At 44.1% G+C, this 23853-nt stretch overlaps 1 long non-coding RNA gene across 2 annotated transcripts; it reads right to left on the bottom strand.

The window, feature by feature from the left end:
- LOC110430131 lies at positions 20373 to 23613 on the bottom strand. Of its 2 annotated transcripts, XR_002447374.1 has the most exons (3): positions 23505 to 23613; positions 21833 to 21880; positions 20373 to 21284 (listed from the first exon to the last, which is right to left on the bottom strand). It is a non-coding gene; the product is annotated as an uncharacterized LOC110430131 (long non-coding RNA). The 2 variants fall into 2 exon arrangements; XR_002447373.1 differs by having other exon boundaries at positions 20373 to 21880.

The raw sequence follows: 23853 nt of genomic DNA, 5'->3' as shown, positions 1-23853 counted from the left end.
GCGCTTTGGCCTATAAAAGCCAGCCTCGGTTGCTCACTCTCACCACCCGAGAAGCACGTCCACTCACTCGCTCACTCGCTCACTCGCTCTCACTTCGCGTATACCGTATACGGCCATACGCACAAGCTGAGCTCGACTGTCGTCGCAAGACGAGGTGAGCAGCTCATGAGCATCTCCTTGCTCTTCTGTGTCTTTCTGTAGTATTTTCCTGTATTTTTCCTTATATTTGTCTGTACCGATTCACTGCCAAGAACTCCACGAATAGAACCATGACATACAGAAGAGCTCTAATGACCCCTATTAATTTCTCTCTAACCATGCATGTGTGGGCCATAAGCATTAACTCCAAATAGTACATGCATGCATGCAACATGCACTACCAGCCAAAATTCATCTCGTGAAGCATGTATTTCTTAATCACCATTAGCCTTTTTCGCATGATTAAATTCCGGCTATTTCACAAATGCCACATGCTAACTCTGATTTCAATAATTCTTTTTCCTAAATTCATCTAAAATCATGATCTACCTCCCATATTAATTTCATGATTTTTAGAGCTTATTTGAATTTATATGATTATTTATCTGTGCCTGTTGTCTGTGTCGTTCGTCGCGTATTTTAGCTGACGGAGTGAACGAGCCGGAAAACGAGAACGTTGGAAACGAATACCGCGAGTTTGACGCCGAGGACCCGGACTGTCAGCAAGAGTTTGCTGAGGACACCGACGGAGGCAAGTCCAACCGATCCCCTTTGGTGCATATTGATTCTATTTTTAAACACAACCCGTAGAAGCCGTTTTAAATATTACATGTACAATATATGTACGAAGTATTTTCGCTGCTTAGTTAAAACCTGTTGAATAGCCATCCTTGAATTGATATTACCCGGTAATTGTCTTGTTCGAACCTAGGAACAAATAATATGCTATGATAGAAATATTATTATTTAGTATGCTTAGGACTTGTTACTCATCCTGGATACTCATCGCTATATTTTTCAAATATAATGATTTTAAAAGTAAAAGGTGTGAGTGGTGAAAATAAATTGTGGGTATTGTGAATGGATTAATGAACAAGTTATAGATGTGACTACTATGGAGATGGGGCGGATGGGATCTCTTTTGGGGATGCCCTGGTGTTGTGGCTTATACCTTGCGGGGTTAAGCGAGAAGATATCCGCCTTGTCTCGATTAAGGACTGAGTTGATGATTCATCTTGCCTAACTCATTTATCGTACAACCACTCGCCTTGCATGGGAAAGGCTTAGTCTAAATCCCTCTAGTTAGTATGGCAATCACCTGGAGGCAGGTGTGAAACGGGACACTAAGTGATGTATGTGAAATTGTGGAAATATATGAATAGAGCTTTGTGAATTATTGTGGTATCATGAGATGTGGCCTTAGTGTTCCCGTGGTGAGCGCCATTACTTAGCTATGGAGGGTAATGACTTTGATGGATCTGTGCTTGCACGACGGTGTAAGTTATGGTATCCTACTTGTGGGAAAAGTGTACAACCTCTGCAGAGTGTAAATCTATCTGGATAGCCGTGTCCGCGGTCTCGGACGGGTTATGGTTTGGTTTCAACAACTAGATTGGTTGGGATGAGTGAAAAACATGTGAGTGAGTGTGATTTTGGAAATAAATGGTTGACTGCCATTGTGTTGTGGGAACAAGGGTTCAACAACACTTAAAATTGTGATCAAACCCCTATTTTCAGAAATACTATCATATGTAGAAAAAGAGTTCTTTTACAACAGTATTTTTGAAATGAAACCTTGCTTGTGTAAAAACATAGCTTTATGCAAATAAAACTAAGCCTCATCCTTGATCTATCCATATGCATATATACTGTTATCCCCTTCCGTAGGGTAAGGTTGGATTTGCTGAGTACTTTGTACTCACCCTTGATTTATTAAACAGAGGAAGATCCGGACTTTGATCCCGAAGTGGCGTTCGAGTAAGGTCGTGTCTGCACCCAACTAAGCCTGTGGCATTGGGACTCGTCAGATGTTCGATTGTGATATCGTTTGTTTCTGGGTCCTTTGGACCTATGTTGTATTTTGGTGTCTTATTATTATAGCGTGCCTTCCTTGTCTACGCTTTCCGAGACTACTACGCTGAAACTTATCTGATGTAATAAATGTGTTATTAGCCTCCTGGGACTAGTATTGTATCACATTTGAGTTCCTGGTTTACCAGGGGCGCTTCATCATGGATCGACCAAGGTTTCACCCTATCAATTGGTGTATGGGCATGATGCAGTATTACCTTTGGAGATTAAGGCTGGGTCTAGGCGATTATCTTTTCAAGATCAGTTGGCTGCCGATGATTATGCTACTTTGATGACAGACGAGTTGGATGATCTAACAGGGCATCGGCTGAGGGCTTTGATGAGTATAGAAGAGAATAAGAAAAGATTTGCCAGATGGTATGATAAGAAGGTAAAGGCTAAAGAATTTGCCGATGGAGACTTAGTATGGAAGTTGATCTTACCGATTGGGACTAAAAGTTCAAAGTTTGGGAAGTGGTCTCCCAATTGGGAGGGTCCCTATCGGATAAGTCGATCGGCTCCTGGCAATGCCTACATTTTAGAAACTCTTGAAGGAGTTGAATTTCCCAGAGCATTAAATGGCAAATATCTGAAGAAGTATTACCCAAGTATATGGGTCGATGCATAAAAGTTTAAATGCCGATAACACTCCTATCGGCTGGATTGAAATGTATCTGGGACCGGGCTTAATGTTTCAAAAGATGCCGATAACAGTCCTATCGGTTAGACTAAATATCAAGAAGGTTGGGAAGCAGAGAGAAGCGAGTATCTTGTCGATGAAGGGCTCACATGTTTAGCAACGCTTGGATGGCCGATATGGCACGCAGGCGGATTTGGTTGGCTGCTTCTATCTCTTTGACGTCCTCATCGGCAGAACCTTCTATCGGCTTCAACTTCTTCTTCAGCTGCAGTACTTTGCGACCATGGGCATTTCGCTCTTGCTCAAGGAGTTTGATGGTCTCTGGCAGTTGACTCTCTTCCTGTTGGGCTTGGGATAGGGCATCCTTCACTTGCTTGAGTTCTGCCAACAGGGCTTCTCTTTTTGCCGATAGATCAGAGATCTTCTGCTTCAGTACGTCTCCTGAGGACTTCAAGGTGCCGATGTTCTTGTGCTTCTCATCGGTCAGGATCTTTTCTTTCATCATCTCCTCAGAAAGTCGGGTCTGAGCGGCTCTGTCGGCAAGGCGCTGGGCAGCCCTTTGGTACTGCAGTTGACGGCTCTCCAGGTGAGCTGCTTGAAAGAGATCTTCTTCGGCATCGGCAGGGATTTGGCCTCTTAGAGTCTTGAATAAAGCCTTGGCTGGATCGGAATCATTGACTAACTGGGCTGTGTCTTGGTGGAGGAGGGCCGATAATTCTTCCAGCTTTGCCCTGACTTTTGCCGATGTAATCCTGACTACATGAGAAGAGCTTGCTTCTTCACCCTCGTCTTCGGAGATGTCGATGGCGAAAGAGAACAGGCTGTCAGGAGAATCCTGCTCCTGAAAAAGAAATAAAACAAGTTATTCTATAGTCAGGTGTTGACAAATAATGCAAGCAGGGGGATGGATAACTTACTTGTTTTAGGGCGATCTCTCGCCTGTGACTCGCGGATGCCGATGGAGCTACGGGTTGATCGGCCAGAGTTGCCGATGAAACTATATTAGCTGAAAGATTAACATAAATGGTTATAAGGCGGGAAAAATAGGTTCATCGGCGATAATTTTATAAAAGTATGTTACCTTGAGGAAGAGCAGTACTTGTCTGGATGGAAGAGACCACCGATGCTATAACGTAACCTGCTGGATCGGTAGTTGGCTCATGCACATCAGCCGATGTTCCTGATGGCTGAGGTACTTCTGGTTGAGACTCTTCTAGTTGAGGTTCTTCCACTTGTGGTGCTTCTTGCATTGGAGGAGGAGATGGCACTTGTTGCATCAGGGCTTCTGGAGAAGAAGGAGAAGATTCTACCGGAATTGGAGATACCGGAGGAGGAGGGGGAGTTGCCACTTTCTGGCGCTTTGTTTGTGCCCTGGTACTCTTGGCACCTTTTCTCTTTTGCTGGCTGGACCGGGGGGCATCGGCACCTTTACCTTTGGTCTTTGCCGATGCACTGGTTTGCTGATACAGAAAGGAGAATTTGTGAGTACCAGTGCGGCAGATGCAAAAGTAAATTTGGTATGAATGAAAAGGTTTGACAGTTACCTTAAAAGCTTGTGCTAGGGTGGAAGCAGCTACCGATGGAGATGTTTGAGTCCTCCTGGTGGTGACTTTTTTGAGGCGTATGCCTCGATGCACGATGGCGGCCAGAGTAGGAGCGTTGTGGCCGATTGAAGAGATTGGACCCGATGCAAACAGGTCAATCGGCTTGCCACTCCTGCTGACCGATGGAGGGGTGTTGTCAACCTGCAAAACGATACAAAAGTAAATCACCGATGGAAGTGAAATCGAGAGAATTGGAACATCGGTTCAAAGATACTTACAGCATCATCAGGGACTTCGTACTCACGATCGATCATACCACGGTACGAGAGGGCCGATTTGCAGAACAGATGCTCCTTCCATTCTGCCCACCATTGCTTGTATGCCTGAGTGATAAAGGCGGCTGGAACCCACTCTGACAAATCTACATCTGTGTCGGCACTTGACGACAGTTGGGCTACTCGAATCCATTCAAGGAGGCTGGTGATGGTTTCCCTCGGTTTTATCACATCGGCGTAACAGAGTGCAATCGGCAGCTGGCGGAAAGCTAATTGACGAGCTAATGCCGATGGGTTATAAAATTCATAAGTTTGAGGGGAGGTTTTCCCACTGCCAAAGAAATTCACTGGTATAGCTCGGGGAGTGACCAGTGCCATCATCACTTCGTGATCCTTGTCGAGAGCATCATTGAATGGGTTGAAAACCAGGGGGAACATAGTGTCTGGGTCGTCATAGGCCAACCATGCTCGCTCATCTCTGGCCAAACCTTCGTACAAAGTTTGGAAGAATCGGCTAACCTGATCTGGATTACCTCCTGTACCAGGCAGAACTATGACAGCCTCACCAAAGTTTAGGGGAGGACGTGTTGCCGATTCTTCTTCATCCAGTACATAGTCCTCGGCTATATCCCTTGGAAAACGCTGTGCGAAGAGGTTGAACTCAAGGCGCTTGTGCATGTGGAGGCTGAGCCACATGTTGATGAACCACCAAGGACCTCCCAAGTTACCGATAGACTGGCCGAGTAAGAGTTTCCTGGTTACTTGGTGAAGGAGGTGGTAGGCTGCCCCGAGCAGATATCGGCCGAGAGGGAATCAGCCACCATTGGCCAGGTTTTCGGCTGCTGCTAGGTAGACGGAAGTTGGTCCTGCCGATCGGCCGCAGAACACAAATTTATCTAACCACATGTTCAGGAAGCAAGTCTGCTCTTTTATGTTGACAGGGCCTATTTTGCTGTATTTTTGGATGTACCTCGACCAACCGCCGATGGCACGAGTTTCTACCATGGCCTTGGGTTTGGTATCGAAGAAATGGGTGCTATCGGCAGAGGATACATCTAGGCCAGTAAGCATGGCTACATCGGCAAGTGTAGGAGAAGCAGGGCCGTGGCCAAAGACAAAAGCATTGAGCGTGTCTGACCAGAAATATGATGCAGCTATCAGCAGTGATTCATTCCTATGCATATCGGCAATAGACAACCTAATGCATTGGTCTAGCTTTCTCTCGCCCCACTGGACTTCATTTGAGTTGCTGACCCTCAAGAACCAATCCTTCCACCCCACGGTAGGGCTGGGCCAAGAACGGAAAGTATCCTTCCACAGATCCAAAGAAAAGTTCTAGGCTCTAAAAGGGATCCTGTTGGTTTCTGCATTAATGAGGTCGGTTGGATCTGGATCCCCTAACGGGCCAAGGCATTGGAGGTGTGGTTGATCGGTGGGGATGACAATTTTGTTGGACAAATCCTAATGGTTTTGAAGGTAAAAGAAAAAACAAAGAAAGAAAAGGGAAATATTCAGTAAAATGGATTGTGGATGAACAGGGGTGTGAGGAAAAGTGCAAGAGATGGAGTGAAGAACTGACCTTAGGAACGATGAAGCTGACGGCCATCTTGTCACGAGGAGGATGATCGAGGGCTTCAGAGTTGGTGAAGAAGGGACTTCGTCGGAGATCTTGGAGTTCTTGAACAGCACCGCCGCCGGGAAAGTGGAGTTGGAGTTGTGGAATGATGTGATGGAAAAGGAGTACCCGAGAAGGAACTATTTATAGGACAAAACGGGCAGGGGCAAATTTGACTTATCTCTTCGCCGTATCCGTGAAATCCGAGGGTACTCAGGCAGATATGGTAACTGTTCGCACGGTAATCAAAGGATTGCGCAGGTGATTTGACAGGAAGCGGTCATTTTCCAGAGATATTTTACTGTGCGGGATATCCTTGTCGGTCCATCGGCAGCGCCTTGTAACGGTCATATTGCCGATGGGCGAATGAAGTGGAGATAGCCGTTTGGGGGGATAAGATAAGAACGTCCTGATCGGTCCATCGGCAAATCCTTGTAACGGTAATATTGCCGATGCGCGACTAAAATGGAAATGTCCGTTTGGGAAGTTGAGGATTTTGAGGAATCTGCGGAAGAATCAAATTAGAGTTGTTCAGATTAAGGCTGTCGGTTATCGGGTTGGGAGCACTAATTGCGGAAAGGCATCATTACTGCAGAGAATTTCGGAGCATTAATAATTTTATACTCTGAAATTGGGGGGCATGTGTTGACACCGTTTTTGGGCACGTGTCCATGATTGGTGAAGTATAGGACGGCAAGATAAGACGGTGGTGTTTGATTTACAGGATGAGTTGCCGATGAAGGTGGTTGCCGATGGAGGAAGGGTTGGACGTGACTAAGTCCATAGGTGATGATGTGTCTGTGCCGATGGTTATGACAGGGGAGTCTGCCGATGGCTATGTCAAGGGAGTCTGCCGATGATATGGAGGGAGAGTCTGGAAGCTGCCGATCGGTTTGTGGAGGTGTCCCAGTTTGTCACGGGGGAGTAGTTTTATGTTTTCCTTAGTTATTTAAATCGTTTTGTATACGGATTCTGTGTAATTTAGAATTCGAGTTCTAGTCGTATCTGGTTGTAGCTCTTCGAGCAGGGTATAAATATGGACCTTAGGGCTTTGTAATATCTATCAATCAATCAAACACACGTCTTTACTCATATTCCAAGCATCTACATTTTCGACGACTTCGTCATACTTTTTCCTTTTCACTACGAGTCCTTAGGAATTCGTCGACTTAAGCTCGGCGTGTTCTCAAGTTCCGCGTGAATACCTCTTGGCCGTGACATCCGGGCGCATCGCTGTTGTCGGGACCAAAGTATTCGAGTTACCACCTTTGCCGATAGTAAGGTCAAATCGGCTGGCACGCCTTAACGTTTAAATCGGGTATTAGCCCTTTGTGTTTGCAAATCAGCTTTTGCATCAACAAGACTTAATATGGTTGGTACATGCCAAGTGATGGAGCAAGTGATGATCATGGTGATGATGGTGATGACCATAAGATGATCAAGTGCTCAACTTGGAAAAGAAGAAAGAGAAAAACAAAACCCTATGGAGATCAAGGTGAAGGTATTGCTTAGGGTTTTGGTTTTGGTGATCAAGACACCATAGAGGGTGTGATCACATTTAGGATAGATAGCCGTACTATAAAGAGGGGAATTCTTTGGCTAAGCGGTTATCAAGTGCCACTAGGTGTCATTGTTCATGTGCATGCATTTAGAACCTAGTGAGCTAACTTAACTCCTTCGAAGAAAATGATTGTGAAAATGCTGACACACATACACATGTTGGTTTACACATTGTGCTGTTGGCACACTTTGAGAAGGAGGTGGAGTTTGATTTGGCGCTTTTTAAGAAAATGAAGTGCATATTTTCTATTGTGCCGGTGGGAAATTTGGAGAAGTCGCGGGAGTGTTTCTCGCTGAGGAACACTCACCGGACACTGGCTTCTGGAGCACCGGACGCTGAGTCTGAGCGTCCGGTGCAGACAGTGCCTGGCCCAGCTAGGGTAAGGAACCGGACGCAAGGCACCGGACGCAGCTTGGAGCGTCCGGTGGTGTGAGTCCGGTGACCTGAGCGTTTTGTAGAGCTCTCTGAGTTTAAGTCCGGTGAGCACCGGACGCAGCTTGGAGCGTCCGGTGGTGTGCGTCCGGTGACCCCACGAACTTGCAGACCTCTCTGTATTTAAGACCGGTGTGCACCGGACGCGTCCGGTGCCAACTTGCTCAGCGTCCAGTGCACTGCAGGTGACCGTTAGACTCTGACACGAGAAGTTCAAAAGGCGACATGTGGCTGTTGTTGGAGCACCGGACGCAGGTGTTGAGCGTCTGGTGCCCCTTTAAGAGCGTCCGGTGACCCCGTGGTTTGCCCAGTGAAAGAGCCAACGGCTCTATTTGTTTGAGGGGCTATAAATACGTGTTTGGCCGGCTTGGGGCTTACACTCTTGGCATTCTAACATACTTGACATCCTTGTGAGCCTAAGCATACACCTCCCACTCATCTCCTTCATAGATTAAACATCTTTGTGAGATTGGGAGTGATTTCAAGTGCATTTGCTTGAGTGATTGCATCTAGTGGCACTTGGGGATCGTTTTGGCTGCGGTTTTCTTGTTACTCTTGGTGGTTGCCGCCACCTAGACTGCTTGGAGCAGCGGAGGAGGATTGGCACGGGTTGGTGATTGTTCGTGGCCATCTCCCGGTGATTGTGAGGGGTTTGTACCTTCCCCGGCGGAGAGCCGAAAGGTAACTCTAGTGGATTGCTCGTGTCATTGAGTTACCTCACTTGTGGGTAGGTTCTTGTGGTGTCCTAGTGAGGACGAGGTTCGTGCTACACCTCTTAGCCACCGAACCACCAAGTGTTGGTCGACACAACGGGGACGTAGCGTGCTGGCAAGCATGTGAACCTCGAGAGAAAAATCGTGTGTCTCCATTGTGATTGTACTTTGGATTTTCTCCCGGTGATTGGACTTCATATTATTGATTGGTTCATCCCCTCTACGCGGTGGTGTAAAGATCAGACCATCTCTCTCTTACTTTCTTGTAAACTAGAGTAGCTTACTTACTTATATAGAAACTTTAGGTAGCTCTCTAGTGTAAGTAGAGACATAGCTCTTGTGTGCCTAGTGATCATAGCAACTAGAATTGTTGGGTAGGTGGCTTGCAAACACCCCTTTAGAGCTAGAGCAAAAAGCTTCGCTTTGTTATTTACTAACCTCTTGCTCTAGTGAGTTTGTAGAATTTTTAAATAGGCTATTCACCCCCCTCTAGCCATATTAGGACCTTTCAAAGAGTTTTTCTGACCCAAGCCTTTATCCCCGTTCTTGAGAAGCTAAAAAACCACAAACTGACCAACTAGACTTAATGATGGACGAGCCTGAAAAACCGTCCACGCCTATGGGATAAGACCATTTCTACTCACCCCTTAAGACTGGGAGACAAGTTTGTTCGGATTTTAGAAAAAGTCCCATGGAGGGTCTAAAAGCATTAGGAAATAGGGAAGAGGCTTTGGCTCAGAACGCTCCAACCAAAAGATCAGACCCTAGGTGGCTCACCTTACCTCACGCTGTTGAGGCAAGGTCGGCTCCAAGGGGGAAAATAAGTGCAAAAACATAAGAAAAAACATTCATAAAATAATCATATAGAAATCAAGTTCACAAAATAAGGCTGTGTCGGCCGCCAATGTTTACAAAGAAAGCTAATCAATTACAAGGGCTCTATGGCCCTGCCTTTTCAGCATCTTGCACACCGAGGGGGAGCACGACTTCTGCGTCGAAGAAGGCAGCCAAGGCGTCTCCTGGGGCCTCCCTGGCATCAGAGAGCTTCTGGACTTCCTCACGGGCCTCCTCCTCATCGTCGGGGACGACATAGCCCTCGCTCACTACCGGTAGATCGATGCCGACGTAGTGGGAGCTCACCACGGGCAGGGCTTTCTTCACCCTGGTGTGGAGGGCGTCCCTTAGCCTCTCGTTGACCCAGGAGTACAAGGCATTGACGCGCCTGCGCAAGGAAGACCCCGACGGGTTCGCCTCGACTCCAAGCCCCTCGTATGCCGAGGCAACAACACCTTCTAGAGCTGAGCGTTCTGTGGCTTCGTCGTTGAGGGTCTTCTGTAGAGCTTCGGCCGCAGAGACTGTCTCGGCCACCTTCCCCTCTAGCTTTGCGATAAAAAGCAAAAATAAGGTACAAATTTACACACAAGCAACCAAGGTAAGATCATAGCTATTACCTCCCACTCGCTTTGCGCTCGCCTCCGCCTGACCCTGCCACTGAGAGGCTTGGCCCCAAACCTCGGCAAGCTCGTCTCGGGCTTGGTACAGGGCTAGGTCCCTCTAGGTGAGTAGGGCCTCGACCCGGATGACCTCACCCTGGTACCTCTCGGCGGCGGCGTTCCGCTCCTAAAACTCTTGGACGAGATCGCTAACCCTCTTCTCTAGAGGTGCAACCTTCGCCTGAGCATCCCGAGCCTCGGCCTCGAGCTCGGAACACCTCCACTAGAGGTTAGCGGATACATCGCACTCCTTTGCGAGCTCCCCCTCGGCCGCTTCCCAAGAGGCCTTCTCCTCTTGCTAGGCCGCCCACGCGTCTCGCTCCCGTTGGAGAAATTCTGACTTTTTGCGGGACGTGGCCATGAGTGCCTATAGGGTAACATCACACAGAAAATTAGCAAAAAAGGTACGACGAGAAAATATCCCAAAGGGGTTAGGCGCCCTTACCTGGGCAAAGTTGTACATGTCCCGGCTCACAAGCTTGGATGCCCGGTTGATGGGCTGTACGCTGGCGCGGCCGGTCTCCTCAAGACCCTTCCAGAGGTACGCCTCGGAGGGGTCGTCCAGGATGAACCTGGCCCTCCCCTCTAGGCCCACTACAAGAAATCTGTCATCTTTTGACATTTGATATTAGTCATAATACATGGAAAATAAGTCACAAGTTATCATTTGTGACACCAAGTTGACAAAAAATGAAATTTCAAAAGATGACTGTCTTTAATGACCACTTATGACTTTTAATGGGCAAAGTCATAGCATTATGACTTTGAATTAGAAAGTCACAAACACTTATGACAACTGATTTAAAGTCATAAGTTTCTTGAAACTCGCCATGTAAGCAAATGCCACGTAGGATTGCTTGCTGAGGTGGCAAAGAGTAGAAATATCATCACTCGCATTGGGCCCGCTTAAATATTGCACCAGAATTACAAATTGAATTGCACCAAATATTGAAACAACCTAATATCACTTGTTACACGCACCAAATATGGAAACAATCTAATATCTGAATCATCAAAGATTGTAGTTCTGAATAGATAGTACAAGCAGTGAAGCACTATCTGAATCCAATATAACAGAAATATACAAATAATATATAACACTAAAAATAAAAAAGAAATGTAGAAACAATATAACAGAAATTGTTTTGTACAGGTGGTGGTCATTGACCACCGCCTGTAGAAAAGCATTTCTACAGGCGGTGGTCAATGCCAACCGCATGTAGAAATGCCGCCCTTATATAGGTCGCACCCTGACCCAAAAATTTGTCTCACTATCTAGTCTTCGCCCTAGGGCCCAGGCACTATCCTCACCTTCGGAGGTTGCTGGAACCAAGGACGCTAGCATTTGGGCCCCTCGAATACCGGATGAATGAGTGTTGACACTTCTTAATGCAACAACTATAAATAAACTTGTATACCTATCCCTAGCAATGGCGTCAAAATTACTTTACATCACTTAAGCTAGGTTGTCATCACCAACATGATATACAAGTGCTGGTATTAAATCTACATGATTTTCTAAGGAATAAATAAATAAAGGAATCCACAAGCGCACATATAATACCAATGTAGCATTTTAACCCGGAGTAATCTAGGTATCGTTATTTATATTTTTACCATTAGGAAGGGACTTGCAATGGATAATGATCAATGGGCACTGCATCTATCCAAGGAGATCTTAATCATGTCTTTATCTATCTCTTATGTAGGGTAAGTGTCACATAAGATAAATAATATATTTAAATAATAAGTGATAGAGGATAAATAAGAGTACATAGCCATATATAAATATGATAATCATCTCAATAGATTACTCTAAGTCTATAACACTAGCATGGACTAGGATGATCTACAAGAATAAATCCCTAGTATTCTAACTATATTGTCAAAGCATGCAATGATTAGTGCTATTACACCTAGCATCATCCTAAGAAAAGGTTATACTTATGCATAGTGATATTAGCAAAAAAGATCATGAACATAGCAATCACTTCCCTGTAATAATGGTGCTCTACAATCCTTATAATAGGGAGGAAGACTACAAAGGACTCAACAGGACTGTCACTCCCGCGATCTACCTCGAGCTCCGGACTATAAGGGGTAATCACAGATAAATAGGGTCTAGGCACCTTGCCTACACCATATCTACCAGTTACCCATCGGCCTAATGAGTAAGCGATATATGATCCTATGCATAGACATAATTCTAATCTAACTATGCTAGGCATATAATCAAAGTAGACAAATAACAATATAATTGAGAACATAAGCAAATAGAATAAAGTTAATTCTGATATAATCAAATAGATCAAAGTCATATTCATGGTAGCAAGAGCTAATATGAATATCACAAAGAAGAATAAGAGTTTACTGAGAACAAAGATAGATCCGGACTCCAAGCTAGGCTTGACTCCTTCTAGGTCTATTCCTATGTAGCTATGCTATAGAACTATAGAGATCTAATTGAGATGGTGGCTAATAACCCTAAAGAGATAGATCCATTCGAGGGACCCCTCTCTGTCTAATTCTGAATTCCTCAGATAATAATGAATTCCTTCTCTGAAAATTAGGGTTTCTAGTGGGGTCAAGCTTGTATTTATAGCCCCCTAGGAAGCACCACAGCCCTCGGATCAAACTGACTTAAATGTACGCTCAAGATTACTCCTCAAAGGCGGTGGAGGTAGGATCCACGAGGTTACACCCCATTGGTGGAGAGCCTCGGTGGCCGCCCCTGCCACCCTAGGCGCCCGCCCCTATCCTATGGCAGGTGGGCCCCATCTTGTAGGGCGTGGCTTCCTTAGTCTTCTAGAATATTCCTCAGTTGAAGTTCACGTATTCTCTCTATGTAAATCTGACATGTGGACCTCATTTTGTTCTTATTCAGATAACCCCCTACAGAAATAGTCAATCACCAAAGCTTGTGGAATTCTGTTAGTGATAACCCCTATAGCTAAATAATATTCTGATTTAAGTCTTTTCTCATGCTATGTTGATGGTTAAAAAGTGTACTTATCTACCATCAACAAACTCCCCCAAGCTTACCTTTTGCTCGTCCCTGAGCAAAGATAGACTCAGTGATGGATCAGGAGTTACTACAATACTTTCACGCCTCACAAGTACACATGCGTTCAAACAAGGACTCTCCTCCGAATTAGAGTGAACTATTCTATCTCAAGACTCACCCATATTACCTTTCACCATGGAGCTTATAGCTATCACTTAGGTCTTGAGTAGTTGAAAGATAGAACGGTCAAGTCAAGCACTATGCTTCTTGCTCTTTTGGTCAACTATTATTCTAAAGTTTTTACAATATTTTCAAATAAAACTCAGAGTTTCCTTGTATGATCCTTTTCAGTCTCTCATATGTGGTATTTTTGGATCCTCTCCAAGGCAAGTGAATATGCCTTCTCTCAGAATATGGTAATTATATCACTAAGGCTTAATAGCCTTCTCTCTCTCACCCTACTCATAATTGGCTTATGGAGCTCATAGGTGGGAAAGACAATTCAAACCTACTTGCATGTATTGCATAGTTAAACCATGGATCCAGAGAAACTAATTATACAACCAAGTCATATGTGCATGTGAGTGCAGTGAATGATAAGAATGATGAGGGGTGATGACTGATGGTGAATATCTAATTCTACAATTGCTCCTTGGGGATAACATACCTCCCTAATCTGAGAATAAGGACTTGGTTGTCTTTCTCTTTTCTTTTTCTTTGGGACTTTTGTCCTCTTTCTTTTCTTTTTCTCTCTTTTTTAAGATCAGCCAACCCTTTTAATGCACTAATAACAGTAGGGAGTATCAACTGAAATAAGTGAAGCTTTATAGGATAAGTAGAATAAGACATAATGGCAATGAATATTTTTGGGTGCCTTCTCCCAGTGTAGGAGTAGAACATTTTCTAAGTAGATGTGGAATGTGTGTGGGTGAATGAATGAATGCGTACTTCCAGAGTAGAAGTAGTGTTGATGGTCCTTAACACCTCATTTTATACTATCAACAATGGCTATTTTGGTCATATAAGTGACACAAAACATAGTCATAGGGTTTATTACTAATGATTTCCACAACTTGTGGTGATTATGTGAGTGCAGGTGAAATAGGGCAATATACATGGTAAAAAGACATCTTCAATTGCTCATTTTGATTACTCCATGTTAAAGAGCTCGTCGAGATACATGAAATGGAGTTTTGGTTCACTCAATTCAGAGTTCGGATGACAAAGTTATGGCTTCTGGAAGATTGTGAGATATAACGTGTCGGAAGCTTGTCACTAGGGCATGACGGGCGCCAGGAATGTATGGCGGCCGCCATGAACATATGTCCAATGGCCATCAAACTTGCTCCAAGGCCTCTCTACTCAATGGAGAACCCATGACAAGCTTGGTTCATGGCATTGGAAGGCATGGAAGTCCGGTAGTAATGATCACCATCCAAAGACAAGCTCACAACTGAAGGAAACGATATTAGAACTGCATGAAACTTTGTACACCTGCAACATAGAGGACAAGAGGAGACTAATGGCCAAAATGATGTGGTGCCTGCCACATCCACCTTGGCGCCCGGCACTCCTAGGTGGCACCCACCACCTCCACCTGGTCAGCACACGTCACCGATCCGCGTGACTACCCTAAGGAGCCATCTGGTGCATTGTTTTGATGTCGGTTTCATCCAAGGGCTGCATGAGGGTGTCACATGGATTGTGATCTTTCCAACATGTGACAAAAGAGTTCCAACATGTGAAACTAATCCACCGACTTGGGGAACCGCCTCCAGGAGCAAGCAGGAGCCCTAGGATCAAAAGGCAGTTGCATCGAGTGGCGCCTGCCACTTTGGGCATGGCGCCCGCCACTCCACTCTGGCACCCGCCACTCCTCAGGGCCTCCGTAGCGCTCCTGTCACCTACAGCCTATATAAACCCCCCTCAGGTCACTTCAAGAGGAGGCAGGCTCATGTGATAGTTAGACACCTAGAGTTAGTGAGTAGCTAGCTAGTGCCTCCCCTAGAAGAGAGTTAGAGAGGAGAAGAGGAGAAGTCAGGAGAGGAGCTGGTCTTGTCAGCGACCTCTGCTTCCCTCTACTTTGCGCTTCTTCTTTGGTAATCCTATAAACCTTTATTATTTCTAAGTATTTATTTATTCCTATTTGTGTGCTCGTTTCATTGCTTGGTTAGAGTGCTCTAGTTCTAGGATCTGGATTAGAGTAGTAAGTGTGTAGATTAAGCACGGTGCTTAGGCTATAGCTTACCCTTGAATACGGCTAGGCCTTCAGATACACTGCTACAAAAAAGATTTTACAAGACCTTTTGGAATAGGCCTCCGAGGTAGACAGAAACTTTAACCGCCTCGGTTAATACTTGTGATTAACCGAGGTGGTCATTTTTTTTAACCGAGACGGTTACAAAAAACAGCCTCGCAAAATGGATTTACAGTGGCGGTTAAAAAATAAATGTCTCGCAAAATCTATTAACCGAGGCGGGCATTATAAAAGGCACGCCTCCAAAAAATACTCCATTTTGGAGGCGGGCCCTTTTATAAGGCCAGTCTTGGTTAATACTATCTAGGCCCAGACAAAAGCCCATATTAAATATGCTATCGGGTTTATATATATACACGAGGAGTTAGGGTTAGATTCATATATCTCTCCCTCACTCAGCCGTCACTCGCCCGACGCTCCTATCTCCATCCCCATCGCTCCCCAGGCCCGATGCCCTCTCCCCAGGCTCGACGCTCTCTCCCCAGCTCGTCACCCTCTCCCCTTCTGATCGCCCTCCCCTCCCCCTCCCCTATCTTCCTCTCAGCCCCTCCCTCTCCCAGTGAGTAGGCAGCAGAGTGGTGCTCCTCCCTCTACCCCATGGCCAGCAGTGGCACGGCCTCTCCCTCTCCCCATTCAAGCAACGACGCAGCGCCCCATCGTCTCCAATGTCATGGATCTGAGCTCCTTCAGCGGCTTCTCCAAGCATATCAGCATCCATGGTGCCCAGATCCACGGGGGAGGTCACTAGATCTGCTCGTGGTGGCTGGATCCGCACCTAGGCGTGGTGGTCGGATCCATGGCCATGGTGGCCGGATCCATGGTGGGCGCATGGATCCACAGTGGCAGTAGCTCCCCTTGGCGGCGGCGGTGGGTAGAAGCATCAGTGATGATGCCCAAATCCAGGCCCAGTGAGGCTGTGGGCTTTTTTGCTTTTTTTTGTTTTTTTATTCGATTTAATGAGGCGGGCACCAAACTGCCTCAGAAAAGATCCCATTAACCGTGACCTTTCATCCGAGGCGTTTTAGTTGCCCACCTCGGAAAATCATTTTTGCCCGCCACGATAAATTATTTGTAGTAGTGATAGCTATGGTAGCGCAGGTGGTGACAGCCCAGTTAGCCTATGTATTCCACCACGTTGGGCCTAGTCCTTAAAACGTAGAGCTTGTTGTGCGTCGTGCCTAATCAACTCTCTTGAGTGAGTTTAGGGCGCGTACACTCACAGTGCACAAGTCAAGGATATATAATTCCTTAGTGTAGTGACGGTAGTGGACCAACCCTAGTAGTTATCCTCTATAGCTCTATCCCTATAGTCATCCTTCCTTCTAGCCTTTAGATCACTTCACATTCCTCATGGATTCGATAACCCTAGGAATACTTCTTTGGTGAAAAGCTACAACTCACAGTCGTGCGCTTGTAGTTAATTCTGTGTGCCACCCGAGGTGTCAACAAGCAGTATAGGTGCGTGTTCCCAGAATAGAAATAGCACAGAGTATAGTGCGTATATGTGGGTGGTACTTCTAGGAATAGAAGTAGCACATAGTGAATATGGTGAAGTGGATGTAAGTGGTTGCATACATGTAAGGACAGAAGTAGCTAAGAGTAATGGATGGAGAGCACATAATATTGACTTTAACTGCATGACTAGTTCCTTAGGGTCAACACAGCTTAACTACCCTCAATGCTTATAGGATGAAATATATAAATGAGAGGCTTTCCTAATCTAGTAAGCATGAGTATTTGGTTGTGGTAGGAATTTTGAACTCTCATTATAAAGGAACTCATCATGTAGCAATTTAAGATTTTCAAAATAAATTCTCCAGAACTCTAGCATCTCTAGGAGCAAGATTAATAGTAGCTCAAAACCTTCCCATATCATATTCGTCAACTACCTAGACTTGGATCAAGCATTCGCTACCCACAAGTTTTAGGTTTAGAGCAAAATCTTAAGTCTAAACAGTTGTGTCTAAAACTCAGAAGAGTACAAGGTTGAAAACTAGGTACTTGCAAGGAATTATGGTAGAGCAACTATTCATCATCTCCATATAAGAGTTTATTCTAGAGGTTCATTTTAAACTATTCATCATCTCCATATAAGAGCTCTCCTAAACTAGCAAAGTTAATTATGAAAGATAAATGTTTATTGAGTTTCTAAGATTATTCATCTTTTCAATTTTATATTATCATAACGCACTAGGAATAAATAGATAAGTGAGTAAGAGATACTTAGCTTGGTATACGGGGGTTGCTCTCCCCCAAGCTGGATGTTGGCATAGTCTGCTGAGATTGCTGACGGGCAGAGAAGGCGTACTGATCCTCCTGGAGTGTTGTGGGTGGTTGTTGTTTGAAACAGCACTTGCCTGATGTGGATAGAACTTCGACAGGGTACAGGCATCCTTCTGCCTATTAGTCCTTCTTGATCCTCTAAAGCCTGTGAAACCCAAATAGACAACAAAGTTTGTGGAACAGATTAAGCGTTAGTAATAAATCTCTAAGCTTTGGGAGTCTAGAACTTTCTTATGCCCATTTATCTTTTAATAGGATCAATATATTTTTATGCTTTTCATATTTATGATATGCAGACAGGAAAAATAAATATGATCAAACTTATTTTTATGCCACCACAGTAGATGAACGTGTGAGCTGTTGCATCACACATTAAATACATGGGGCTTAGTATTTTTTTTCTAGATGCAATGCAAAACATATTTATTTTCTAATGCAGATATAATAAAGTAAAGATGCAATGACTATTGCAATTAAAATAAATACGCTAAAGGAAAATGCCGATAAATATCTAGTTATCTCTTAGCGTGGTGTTTGGTGATTTCAAGTCCTCTGAACAGGACCTTGTTGTTTGCTCAATAATCGAGAGGTGCATCGGATGGCACCACAAGTGCTTTGTCCTGTGCAGGATTCGATTCTAATTTTATCTTTGGTTTCCATACCTGCCCTGTAGGTGACAGTGACTTGGAGGAGAGTGTCTGGAATCACTATCTCTTCTTCTGCTGGTACCTCCTCTTTGACGGTGTTCTTCTCGTCGGGGTATCGATCTTCAAATTTTGAAACCTCTCCTTCATAATCAGCCCATCCGTCTACAACATTCTTTTTCTTCTGGTGGCGGATACGTCGCCTTCTCCTTGACCTATTCTTCTTGGGCTCCTCCTCAATCATATAATTGCTATTGAGATGATGGCGTACCTTTTCTGAAGGGAATTGGAAGTGGATCTCTCCTGTTCCAATATAAATGATGGCCTTGGTAGTGTTGAGGAACGGTCTTCCTAAGATGATGGGTGGATCACATTCATCTTCACCCATATCGATGACTAGGAAGTCAGTGGGGATGTAGTGGTCGTCGATATGGATAGGGACGTCTTTGGCTATCCCTTCCATGAAACGAAAGGACTGGTCCGCCAACTGCAGCTACGCATAGGTGGGGTTCATAGACATAGTACCATATAGGAATTCATACGTTACCTTAGCCATAACGTTGATGCCCGATCTGGTGTCACAAATAGTATTGTAGAAGTAACATCTATTGATGGAGCATAAGATAGTCAGGACACCTGGGTTGTCCTTCTTGATCATATGCGGAGACTTAAGCAGGTGGTCATACTCCATGCGGATTGCAGTGACCATCCTTACTGTCTCTGTCTTCTGGGCCTTCTTCTTGCCCTTGTTCTTGGTCTTAGCCTTGTTCTGAGTGTTACTCCTGTTTCTACTGCCGACAGTTTCCTTCTGAGCAGGGAATGACAATGTCCTATTCTTGAAAGAAAAGTCTTCCCTGTTGCCCTAAATGTTGAAAGTAATCTTGGCATTGCTGGCATAAATAATGGCTCCGGTAGTGTTCAAGAATGGTCGTCCTAGAATGATAGGCGACCTCTCATCAGTGCCTGTGTTCACTACTGTGAAGTATGCAGGTACGTACGAGTTGCGTACTCGTACACAGATCTCTTCTAGGATTCCCATGGGATAGCAGAGTGACTGATCTGCAAGCTGCAAACACATGGTTGTGGATGATAAAGGATAATTAAAGAGTCTTTCATATATCACCTTAGGCATGATGTTGATGCTTGCACCGAAGTCACAGATCGCCTCGTTAAAGTTTGTACTTCCAATGGAGATCGGAATAACTGGTCTCCCTAGATCACCTTTCTTGGTTGGCAGAGACGAGTCAATCCATGTTCCTCTCGGAGGATCACTCCAGTAGCTTCCTGCATTAAAGATGTCTACAAGATTTGCAATTTCTAATTCCCCTGGTTGTCTAGGAATCCTACCTTGGTCATTGGCAGTAGCAAAGGGAGCAAGCTGTTGCAACTGATATTCTAGCATCTTATTAAAGCTAGGCTGATTTTTGATAGTATTGGAAAAGCTTTCCATTCTAATATTAATTGATTCTAAGGTTTTATTATTAGATGCTAGCTTCTTAGATATGCTATCCATTAATTTGCCCTGATTAAGCACTAACTCTCTTAAAGGTGGTTGGTAAGTATTATTGTAAAAACTAGGTGAGTGCCCGTGCGTTGCTACGGGAGCTAAAGATTAGAACAAGACATACAATTAACAGACACAAACAAAATTATCAAAATGATAGATTATTAGATTATATGATTTAAGTTACAAAAGCTCAAGCTGTTTCTATGTACCTACCTTTTATGCAACAGACAGATGACTTCAGATCAAATCATAGCAGTGACCACCATGAGATATACTCACAACTCAAGAAAAACCAAATTAGTCTAGTGCTCAGCTTAACTTGCTTCGACCATCAAACGAAATGCTTGTGAGAGGCTGGCCATAATTTGTGTGTCAAAACAGACACCCGGTGAATTTTACTCAAAGAAGATAGCTCACATGAAACAACCCAGCACACTATTTATCGTCCACATCTTTTTCTTAAGCAATGCTGTGAAATTTGGTTGAAAAATTACATCGAAGTAGCAAAATAGTCTGCTCACGACCAACAAAACAAACATAACTCAATATCATGAACAAGCACCTCCCCTCTGGCCTGGTTATAGGATATTGTTGTTGTTATCGAAAGGCCCACTATTACTCCCTCATCACTTCCTCCTCTTCCTCAGTCGTGAAGTCGTTCTTGATGTTGAACTTTTTGGGAATGTCCTCTAAAGTCTCCCCCTTCATCATCTCCGTGACACTCAGGCAGGTCTAGGTAGTTTGCAGCCTGCGAAGACCAATTACATGTTATGTATTTTTTTTGTCTCATGTATATGACAGTCATGCAAATTATCCAGTGACGATCTACGATGGTACACAATACAGTCGTACAATGTGTTAATTTCTTTTGGCGCTACAAATGGCAAAATTACAAACCAATATCAATTATGTAATATGGGAATTGATGGAGTTAGGTTGCGGATGCTCCTGCAATAGCTGTTGTTTCAAAGCTGGTTGCAGAGCTATTTCAGCTAGGGCAGGCAGAGCCAGGGCGGCTTGTCGTTGTCGTCCTCAACCACCTCCGCCACCACCTCCGCAATCTGCTCCCAGCTTGTCCTCCCACCACTGGAAGGGGCGTACCTCCATGGGCGCCAGTTCCTCAGTGGCAAAATTAAACGGGCAGCTAGATCAGGGCAGGGTGGGCATGGCCGAATCCATGTGCAAAGGCAGTGTTGAGCTATGGCAGCTTGGGCGGTCGTGGGCACGGGCTCGGGCGGAGTTGTCGTCCTCCTCCATACTAATCTCTCTGCAATGCACAGATGTAAATAGAAAAGTGCAGGGAGAAATCTGTTCACTAAATATATACTTTTGTTAGGCATTTTGATTTATCTAACAATGGTAGTGAACTAAAGACACTGCCAGGAGCTACCATCCTACTACTACTGGAATGAAAAAGCATAACATGAGCAACCTGAAGGTAACAATAGAGAAGATGCATACGGTTATATTTTATGTTTTGAGAGAGTATTAATCTAAATGTCTCTAGGCCGTCCAATAAGAAGTTTCTCAATTAATGTCTACACCCTATTTTCAGAAAGAACCATCAAGGCAATATGTAATGTTCATCTAGAAGCGGACAACAGATAGCAGCATCTGCTAATTCACAGGCAAAGCATCCGTTTGTTTCATTTATGAAGCATAGTTCAAGTTAGGCACACTGAAATAGCTAGATCATAATTTCAAAATCTTGTTCATTTATCTGACACTGAGACTGTACAACATTATAGAACCATAGTATCATGACTATGGAAAAGCAAATAAACAGTAGAAATAGCTGGTCAATGAAGGGCTTACTTGAGGCTCGCAGATGGAGTGAATAAAAAACGTGCTCTTAACATAAACCTGCAACCATGGCACCAAGATAACTCATCAAAACATTGGCAACTACCAAGCAAATGCCATCCCGTTTTTAGAAAAAAAAAAAGATAACAAGACTACGAGACATTTTCAAGCAAGCATGAAGCCATGAATTCAAGAAATATGAGACACGTGCAAACAAGTTCCATGGCATCATGATCGCTAAATATTCAAGTCATCAAACATACATGTTCACAGCTTGGAATCTACTATCAAGGAACTGAAACTAAAAGTCCTCTTGAAGCACTTTGACCAACGCTTCAGGAAGCAACTTGTACCCTCATCAGGTGCCTTATTAGTTCAAGAAATATGTTTGAAATAATACAAACTACCACAGATTCCAGTCTGAAGATGCACAAAAATAGGCCCTTTTAGTTCAAGCACGGTCTAAATCTGTTTGAAATAATACAAAGTATCACAATTTCTAGTCAAAACATGCACAAAAGTAGGCCCTTTTAGTTCAAGCACAGTCTGAATCTGTTTGAAATAATACAAACTACCACAAATTTCAGTTAGGAGATGCACAAAAATAGGACCTTTTACTTCAAGCACGAGGCATTTGTACCGTTCAAGCACGAGGCATTTGTACTTGCTGACCTTAAGGGGATGGTGATGACGGTTTAGCTTGGAAACATATGCAGTCAGGGCTCAGGGGCAGTTGGCTTAATACCAGTAGTACCTTAGGTCCACTAAGATCAATACACAAATAGCAGAAAAAAGGTGAATAACCATAAAGCTAAAAATCATCATTATCATATACAGAGCTCCAAAAGTACAAATGTCTACATATCTTTCGGTGCAAGGATCGATCATAGGATCCAGAAGTGCATAAGTTTGTTGCTTTGTCGGAAATCTTCCTACACTATAGCAAGGGAGTCCAGGAATAATACATATTTTGGTTTTTGTGTATGGGAAGTTTAATTTTCATGATTCACCGAGTCTAGACAGCATGCAGAGGTGTCGGAAGTAATTTAATCTATTAACTATAATGAAGATGACTATAACTTTCCGTGCTCACTGGTTCTGGAAATGAAGATGAAGTAATTTAATCTATTTTGGTACTATGTTGTCAATTGCAGTTTCTGATGAAATCACATTATGCAACTATTTATTTGATTGACGCTCAGCATCGAATGTTGTCAAGCTGAGTTAAAATTCAAAGTGCCTATTGATTTTAGTGCACTACTTTTAGCAACGCTCGGTCATTTGCTAGTCATGAAAAAAAAAAGAAATCATGCAATTTACCTGTACCCTTAGTTGACATAACAAGCAAGTCTGAATTCCCTTAAGTTACTTAACATAATAACAATACTATGACTAATAATTGTCAGACTCAACTATTCAAGACATCAGGCTCAACTAAGCTTTTAGAAGCAAGCAACAAGGTATTGCAAAGAAGCAAAGCAAATCCTTTTTCCATGTTGTCGCACAAATACAAAAGGATCGAAATCATCATTATCATATACAGTGAAGCTACTAATTTAAAGGATCAAAATTAGCAGGCATAATACATGTATACACGTCATTAGATCAGATCCGAATAGAGATAGCAAATTGGCATAAGGTAGGGTTTCACACATCAGTAACGGAAGGGAAGGGATTGGCACACCTGGTGGTGCTCCTAATTTGGCATCACACAGCGATGAAGACACAAGTTGGATCGGGGGAAGGGACGCGCCGGCGCACTGCCGGCTTCGCTGCCGCGGGGCTTCGTCATTGGTGAATGTTGACGGTGGATATACCATAGAAATCCACATACAAAACACCGTCAACATGCCTCGGTTGCAAGGGGAAACGACATGACATGAACATATTTTATCCATAACTAGTTCCACTTGTACTCTTAGCTTGTTTATGCAGGAACAACAAATTCAAGACATTATTTGACAAAGCCAACATCAGAATCATCAAGAGGAGATCGAGGGGACAACAGGTGACACCCTGGGCCCACAGGGAGG

This window comes from Sorghum bicolor, chromosome 9 (genome assembly GCF_000003195.3).
Source record: "Sorghum bicolor cultivar BTx623 chromosome 9, Sorghum_bicolor_NCBIv3, whole genome shotgun sequence".
In the NCBI taxonomy this organism is placed as follows: domain Eukaryota; kingdom Viridiplantae; phylum Streptophyta; class Magnoliopsida; order Poales; family Poaceae; genus Sorghum; species Sorghum bicolor.
Note: the sequence above shows the minus strand (reverse complement) of the source record. Positions and strands in the feature narration are given on the sequence as shown.